The sequence below is a fragment of the Alosa sapidissima genome, chromosome 22 (genome assembly GCF_018492685.1).
Source record: "Alosa sapidissima isolate fAloSap1 chromosome 22, fAloSap1.pri, whole genome shotgun sequence".
In the NCBI taxonomy this organism is placed as follows: Eukaryota; Metazoa; Chordata; class Actinopteri; order Clupeiformes; family Clupeidae; genus Alosa; species Alosa sapidissima.
In genome coordinates, this window is record NC_055978.1 from 12,303,881 (window position 1) to 12,312,546 (window position 8,666).

Here is an 8,666-nt window from a genome sequence, read left to right on the forward strand (position 1 = left end):
AAAGAAAAGATTACTGTATGTGTCTCCATAACCAGATATGACCATTAGTGTGACAAGGCTATGGAAATAATGCTCTTCAGTATTTAAAGAACCAATGACTTACCCAGTTTCAGCAATTCCTCATTGCTTGTCCAAGACGTGCGAAACTTTGGAAGTAAAATCACTACAATGAATTCAGGGTTGGGAAGCATGGGTCCAAACCGCTGCTGTATTCCTTCTTGCAGGGCGAAGATCAGTGGCTGGCAGAACTTGGAAGAGGTTATGGGCGGTCAAGCTTCACAATTAGGAGGGTTACAGTGGGCACCAGCCATCCCATATGGACATTCACCTCTGTCTGCATTATGTTCAGTGCCTTGGCGATAGGGCTCATGGTAGCAGCATATTCAGCCAAGAAGGCAAGTTCTGCAGGGCTGAACCTGTCACACAACAATAGAAAATCATACAAAATGTCATATGGCGATAACATTTGGAACATACACAGACAATACTAAATATTACATTAGTTGATATTGCATAAGCAATAAGAATATAACTGCTATTTGGAAGACAATGTGTTTGTGCAGCATAACACTTACATGGGGACTTTAAGTGCAATGCAAACTGCTCTGATGGCTCCATCTCCACTTTCTTGGATGATTCTTAGCAATCGTTCCACTGAAAAAAAGGAGTTCCACCTAGTATCATTTGGGCGAATGAGTTGGAGCTTGCATTCCCTCTCAATTACCTCTGCAGCTGTAGTGGAGCGAGCACTCTTGTTCCACAGTGCTGTGCATTTTGCAAATGCTGCACGGGGAACATTTTTGTAGACCTGATCCGAGTTGGCTTTTGCAGCATCTGCTGTTGAGATCAAGTTCAGAAGATTGCATGCACAACAGTGATGCTTTGAGAGCTGATATTCAGAGCAACCATCCTCTTGACTTGACTTGACTTGACTTCATCCATGAGACCTTGTATCTCAACACCCTCCCCTCAACATCTTTTAAAGGGGTGATAGAATGATTATATAGGGTATTTCACGCTGTTCCTTAAGGTTTCCGAATAGAGTATGTAACATTGGTTGGGCTGAAAATGGCCTGCTGTTCTATGTGCCCTAAGGCAAGCCTAGGAAATAGGCCCTAGAATGAAATGAGAGGTTTTATCCCTTTTATGGTGTGCTCATGAATATTTAGATGAACTGCGTGCTGATTGGTTGGTTTACAACGAGCGAAGCTCCAGAGCAAAGACGCCAACATGGCCGACACCACTCACTGAAACAGCCAAAGTGGAGATACTATGGAGACATACAGTAGGTGTTGAACAGCATATTTGAGCCTGAATCAAAGGAATAATCTGAAATAGAGGAGCAACCCCATAGATTGGAAATGACTACTTCCCCATAGATTGGAAATGACTACTTCAGAGTGGTAAGTTTTGTCATTTACTTGAGTTTGCCACGCGTAGCCCAGTTAGCTAGCTGTAATACTAGTGTAATACTCGCATGTTATGTGTCGTAGACTAAGCTAAACATTGTATTAGGTTCGTTTTTAGCATTGTAAGCAACATATGTTATTAATTTGCACACAAACAAATGTTTTACAACTTGTACCCTTGTTGCTCGCGTCAATGAATTTGTGTCATATCAGTAGGTCTAATGTACTCTTGTAACTACTATCCTGCTGATTAAATCATCTGATTATCGAGATTTTTACCTTCTTTCCATGTAGTAATATGTGATCTTACAACGGGACGTCCAGTTAGCTGGGCAGGAGCTCCTTGCAGTTTGTAGCCTATGGCTGAAGTGAAACGAGGTCATCGAAAATATTACTAGGCCTACTCTCGTTTGTGTCAATTCAAAAACACTTTATTTATCCCCAAGGGGCAATTTACATAGTACCATGGAGTAGAGTACAATAATCAAAAATTCTATAAATATCACTGTTTAAAATACAGTAGGTACAGTTAGTAGGTCTAATGTAATCTTGTAACTATTCTGCTGACATCTGATTATGAGATTATTACAGTCTTTCCATAGCCTAGAAATCTAGACGCACCCTAGCGGCAGCAAATTAATTTGCTCAGCCTGTACGTCTAGTAGCAAACCATAGGGATTTCTGTTGGCTGACGTCGTGGACGTCATCCAATCACAGCGCTCTATTTTGTTAGATAGTCTTAAGGCGGGCTTAACAGGATGACGACAGTCCTGCGACGGTAAACAACAAGGAAGGTGGCTATGGCGAACGAAGAGTGGTTGTTTGAATCGGCGTTGGCGTCAACTTTGGAGGAGTTGTGCTTGTCTTTGAAAGTTGAACACAATGCACTTTCATTCCTTTCGAAGAAGGCCGTTTTGCCATTTTGCTCTGGCCACGTCATCCTGCTCTTTGTTCTGATTGGTCGTAGCGCTGGCCTATTGCATGCCTAGGCAGTTTGAAAGACAATTCTCTGCCCGCCCCTTGGATTAAGCGAGGTGAATGGATTGATTCCAGACTATACATTTCAATGATATAGGATGGCCCGCCAGGCTAGTCTTTCCATGTAGTAGCCTAATATGTGCTCTTACAACTCTGGTAACTAAAACTGGAGACCATGATGTGTGTGGTAAAGCACACACTAATCACTAATCACACTAATAACAGACAGTGAGGTAAAGCACACACTAATCCCGGCACAGTGAGCTGCCTGCATCAACAGCGGCGCTTGGGGAGCAGCGAGGAGTTAGGTGCCTTCAGAGGTGTTAGGGCACTTCAGCCGGTCCTACTGGTCGGGGTTCGAACCATCCGAAGTGCTAACCATTAGGCCACGGCTGCCCCAAAATCCATACCATTACATGAAATAGCAGGTAGTAACAACACGCCACATTTCTCTAAATAAGTTAAGATAACATCTCATATCAAATTAATACAAAAACGCTGCAGTTATTGTCCCCTGGGGATTACATTGCAAGTACCTGTCTATCTTTATGTCTCTCTATTATTGTTGTGCAATGACAATGACAACTGCTAACGTTTTATAATGGTATTATATGGTATTACATCATGGCATAGCACATTTGTCTTTATGGGGGTTTGGGAATAATGATGTGATGATAATAATGCAGGTTTTTTACTGGTAGGTAGTGTACAACTGGGAAACGGTTAGCAAAAGTAAGAAATAATGGTCCAGGTGTCGTTCTGGACTTTTGTGGTGGAAAGATGTTTAACCCACTTTTCCCTAGCTCATTGAACGTACCGTAGTCCTACGAAAAACAAATTATTTTGCTGTATGTAGTACGTAGCATCCTCCAGTATGTGCCTTACAGCAGCTGCTAATGTTACTAGCGAAGTGAGGTTAGCTAAGTTACATACATCGATTTCCTACAATGTGTACCATTGGATCACTTTCTACCTTTACTTATAATTTCTACATCTAACCAAGCACCAAATATAACATGCCAGTGACAGAATAAATGTATTAAGCATAATATTAAACTCACCGTTCTGTATCTGTCGTCGTCTTCTTTCCCCTGATTTTCGGAGACCTGACTCCACTTTTTCTGACAGCGTTTTTTATGAGAACTGATTCCACTTTTTCTGACAGCATTTTTTCTGAGACCTGACTCCTTAGAGATGTTTTTCAGAGGCCGTTTGGTTTGACGCAGTTTTATCTGAGGATGACAGAGGTTTTTCTGACGCTGAGGCAGTTTTGTCTGAAAATGACAGATGTTTTTCTGAGTCTGACACCTGAGTCTGAGGATGTCCTAAAATGAACACCGTACTTGCGGATTTTCTTAGGTTTTCTGTGACAGACGGTTCTGCAAATATGTCTTTTGCAAGGATCTTGTCAAGCAGTTTCTTCATAGTAAAGACGCTACGGCATTTTCTGTGATACAATATGGATGGCATTCTACCCTCAGGGAGACCTTTAGCAAGATCAAGGATGGGGCGATAGGCTCTTATTTCAGCTGCTCTCAGTAGTGTGTTCCATGACTTTATGTTCATACAGTAGGTGCATCATCTGAACAATGTATTAAACACTCCCCCTGAATACCACTACTTCCTGCCATGCTTCTCTATTCTGGGATGTACAACAATTTGAAAGCAACAGAGATATATCAGGAATGATGTGCTAAAATAAGGCCTTTTCCTACTCAGCAACAGTGTGTGTGACTGTGTGTGTGAGTGAGAGAGAGAGAGAGAGTGTGTGTGTATGTGAGGGAGAGAACATGTTTGTGTATGTGAAGTATGTGTGTGTGTATGTGAGGAAGAGAGTGAGAGTGCAGTGGCTTGAGCTGTGGCTTGACGATTTTGTCATAGAGAACCATTCAACTCAACATTTTATTTGCCCGCCTAAAGCTTATTTTACCCCGCCCGACGAAGTCAAAAGAAGCCCAATTGGGTGGGCCCAATCTGGCAACACTGACCAACACACTCTAAAGTTGGCAGTTTATATTTGTACTGTAGAATGTTCAGAAAAGAAATCTAGTTCTAGACAAATTGAAAAAACAGAATTTAGGCCTAATAGTTATGCAGGATCTACATGCATTCTCTTTAGAATTGAAATATCATGGCATGTCCAATCATTATAGTTTTGGTATCATTAAGGAAAACAGATTAATTACCCTAAAATATATTTTTCTGAGAAGTCTATATATTCTAGATGTGATATAATGTGCATTGAGACATCTCCCAACTTCCTCCATACCACTATACCTTAGTTCTGTAATGTATTTTGCATTACATTGAAATGCATTGATTTTCAATGGACAGCTATTAGTTATGGGTCTAAAATAGCTGTGTAAAGTGTATTCAGCTATCTAACCCATATATTTTCTAAAAGCCTATACTCTCTAGATGTGATAAAGCAAGAGTTTGGATTTGACCCACCCACTTTTAGTCTTTTGCCTCTATCTAACCCTATATTATGTAGGTGAAAAAGTGTATGACAGATACATTTTAGCCTATGTAATTCATGGAAAGCTAAATTATCCATCTAAACTGTATATTTTCTAAAAGCCTATGCCATCTACATATGATATAACATAGATTAAGACATATCGCATCATCCCACACACTTGCACACACCTATGCCTACACAGGCATGTATTGTGAATTGTAGGCTACTGGGTATGGGTATAAAAGTTGTAAAAATACAACTAAGCTACCACTTAGAAAAGGTTGTAGAGATTTCAAAACTGGAGAAATATGTTGTGTCTTTTTAGACTTGGTGAGCAGCCTTGCAGCTGCATTTTGCACCATCTGAAGTCGGGATAGAGTGGACTGAGTGACACCAAAATAAAGGGAGTTACAGTAGTCCAGGCGGGATGAAATAAAGGCATGAATCAATATCTCAAAGTCATTGAAAGACAACATAGTTTTGGCTTTACTTAAGATTCTAAGGTGGTAAAAAGATGACTTGACAACAACATTAATCTGTTTCTCAAATTTAAAATCAGGGTCAAGTAGAAAGCCAAGATTTCTTGCATAAGGTTTTACATATCTGGCAAAAGACCCTAGTTCACTAATTGCATTATTTGCAGCTTCATGTGAACCAAAAAAAAGAATTTCTGTTTTGGATTCATTTAGTTTAAAAAAAAAATTGGTCGACATCCATTGTTTAATCTCTTTTAGGCAATCAAGCAATGGGTTTAGAGCACCAGAGGTACCACATTTAAAAGGGAGATATCATCCGCATAGCAATGATAGAATATACCGTGCTTTTTCATAATTTGACTGAGTGGCAACATGTACAGTGAGAATAACATACAACTAAGCACTGATCCCTGTGGAACACCATAAGATAAGGGGGCAGATATCATTGAAAGAAACTGAAAAGGTTCTTCCCTCTAAGAAGGAGGCAAACCATTTCAGTGCAGTACCTGAAATTCCAACCCAGTGCTCAAGGCGCTCTAAAAGAATGCAGTGATCTACAGTGTCAAAGGCGGCACTAAGATCTAGCAGCATAAGTAATACAGTTCTTTGCATCCACAGATAGTAACAAGTCATTAGTGACTTTAATTAAAGCAGATTCCATGCTGTGTTTAGGTCGGAATCCATTCTCTGATGGAAAGGATTGGAGTTGTTGAAAGACAACCTTTTCTAGGATTTTAGAAAGAAAGGGCAATTTTGAGATGGGTCTATAATTGTTTAAGTCAATATATATGGTGGAGGCTGCCCACACATGAGCAAAGTATGCATTTATCATCCTCACCAAACCATTGACTTAAATTCTTGGGAGATGGGAGCACATCATATGTAGCACCTAACATAAATCTGATCCTACCAGCTTCCATGCCACATAGATCTTTCCAATTAATCCGTCTTTTTTCCACCCCTTCCCAGTTCACCCACTGCCCTTGTTTTGCCTGCGACACTGCCTTAGTACATCTTACAGCCTCCTCCTGTCTATGTATTTCCTCCACTAACCATTTTCCTCTTTTCTCCTGCAGAAGCCTCACTCCACAAGGGTTTACTTACGCCCACCCCTAGACCCCCCCCGCCCGTGCTGCACATGGCCCTATCCCTATGCTTCAATGCTGATTGAGCTTGCTTAACTGCCTGTTCTGGGTTCCACTTCCTCCCTGCATTAACTATGGGTGCAACTTTACTCACCACTGGGTCCTTGGACTGAGTAAGAGTAATTTCCAATCTAGCCTTAGCACACTTAAATTCCTCTGTCAGACTAGATATTGGCAACTCTACAATGCCCTTCCCATACAAGGCCACACTGCTTAAGCAGCGTGGGACTCAGAGCCATTTTCTGACAAAGGAGTTGATCATTTTTTCCAACCTCTTTCCTACCTTTGACAGAGGAACTTCAACTGTCAATGGCCACATTAGCCGAGGCAATTCAGAATGAAATATACATGTATTACTATAAATAAATAAACAAAAAATCATTGATTTCAGTATTAATCAGTAGATTTTTGTTTGATTGGTCAGTGATGTAAGTGACTGTTGTTGTTGCTAGGGATTGATTATGATGATGTGGGGGCGGAGTCTGAGGAATGACACATGAAGTGGTCAGCAGAGCAGAGGACTCTCATCAGCTGTGGTTCTGAGCCTATCAATGAGATGCCATACATATTTGATAGCTAATGACAACGTATGTGCAAAGCTTATTTTTACAATGACTATTTTGTAGGTGCTATAATGTCATTTATATTCCAATTCCAAAAATTTGTGTTTTTTCTTGATGTTTGCTGACTTTTAGTTATTGCGTTTTTGTGTTTTTCCTTGCCAATAACATTTGTACTTACAGTATACTTTAGCTAAAAAGAAAGTTAGTGTTAAAACTTAAAAACTTAAAACTTAACTAAAACTTTAGTAAAAATAAACTGTGGGGTGAACTGTAAGAAAAGAATGTAACAATTTATTTTAATTATACATTCTTGTTAGCATTAGGAGTATAATCAGTGCATTTTTTTCTGGTTTGCTGAAATGTTCCTTAACATTTGACATCTTAACATCAAGGCCAAAATGCGCAATTGTTGTAAAAAAAATCCATTTGAATTGCTTCTGGAATTGTGATGTAATCCTGAATAGACAATAAATAAACAGTGTTCCTCTGCGTTTACACACTTATTCTATTTCAGAGCATTATTTCTATTTGATTATGTCTTCAAAAAGCATGTCTAGAGTGAGCATCTTCAGATAGAATCTGGCGCAAAGATTGATCTTAGCGGCCCTTAGGCGGCGGCCTAGACCAAAGATTGTTTAGTTACTGTCTTCCATGCTCATGACGCAACATGTTGATTGGGTGGCATAGTATGGCTCAGTTCAATCACTTTGTTCCTTGCCCATTTACAAATCCAGGGCTACAAACACCAAATGTGGATTAGTCTAAATGAGGGATTACCTCTAAAATCCTCGTTTTATGATATAGCTTTTGTTGTTGTTGTTGTATCCTGATTTATAGGCCTATGCTTACTGTTACATTTAGTGCATACAGATGTAATTTAGAGACTAATTTCAAAATATCTAAAATGTATATTTCATGATTAATGGTAAATATGACACATTTCATTGACACCAAAATCCAATAGCCTAATATTCTCATTCTCAGGCTACTGTACCCATTGATTAGATAGGCCTTAACTTCACTAATCCAGACAGTAAGCTGAGTGAGGGTGTGTGTGTGTGTGAGAGAGAAAGGGAGAGAAAGAGAGCAAACATGGCAACCAAAAGAAGAGAGGAAAGTCAAGTCAAGTCGAGTCAAGTCGGCTTTTATTGTCAATTTCTTTACATGCACTGGTCATAAGAAAATAGGAAAATATTAGATCAATATATTTTACAAGATTTCCCAAAAATAATCCCAAAATTTAAACATTTACAGAATGACACTCAAATGAAATACCTATTAGGAGAGTAGCCTACCTGACTTTACTACCACTAGCGGCACAATATGTCAGAATGCCATAAAGCAAGAGACAGCCACTAGGCAATCCACTATGTATTTTTTTTCTTTCCTTCTTTTTTCCCTCCTCCATTTTTCTATTAAGCTTAATAATTGCTCATTCTTTTGATGTAGTCTAATTACTGCTTTGGCAACATTGTAACACTTACAGTCATGCCAATAAAGCTCATTGAATTGAAATTTAACAGAGAGAGAGAGAGACCTATTCTCTCATACTTAGGCAGATATGTAGGCGTATCCAATAATTTCGGCGACATCCATGCGCTATCAAATACTCCACTTCCCAGCATTCCATAGTG

General features: G+C 39.5%; 1 long non-coding RNA gene across 1 annotated transcript; it reads right to left on the reverse strand.

The window, feature by feature from the left end:
* Positions 1–274: 274 nt before the first annotated feature.
* On the reverse strand, positions 275–3,719 carry LOC121697005. Its single transcript, XR_006026372.1, has 3 exons — positions 3,449–3,719; positions 576–654; positions 275–416 (listed from the first exon to the last, which is right to left on the reverse strand). It is a non-coding gene; the product is annotated as an uncharacterized LOC121697005 (long non-coding RNA).
* Between the last annotated feature and the right edge of the window lie 4,947 nt (positions 3,720–8,666).